Below are 324 nucleotides of genomic sequence, written 5' to 3'. Positions count from 1 at the left end.
CAAAAGACAGCCAAGCACCTTAATATTGTTTCCCCACTTTTACCCATACACACCGTGCCTCAATCTTTGTATCCACAAGCCCTGTTGTTCCATGGTTGTCCTTACATCAATATTTACCTCTGTCCTATTTAGCTCATGTAAACCTGCCTAGCTATTCTCCCATCTGCCTTGTTTTTCCTTCCCCCTTCCCCTTCTAGTGTATCCCCCCCTCCCCAGCACCCAACCTATCCTGTGTCTTTTCCCTACCCTGTGCTCCACTATCCTGTGTCTATTCCCTACCCTGTGCTCAACTTTCCCCTCCCTTCCCTCACCCCATCCCATACA

The sequence above is a fragment of the Chrysochloris asiatica genome, unplaced genomic scaffold (assembly GCF_000296735.1).
Source record: "Chrysochloris asiatica unplaced genomic scaffold, ChrAsi1.0 scaffold00046, whole genome shotgun sequence".
Lineage (NCBI taxonomy): Eukaryota > Metazoa > Chordata > Mammalia > Afrosoricida > Chrysochloridae > Chrysochloris > Chrysochloris asiatica.
Note: the sequence above shows the minus strand (reverse complement) of the source record.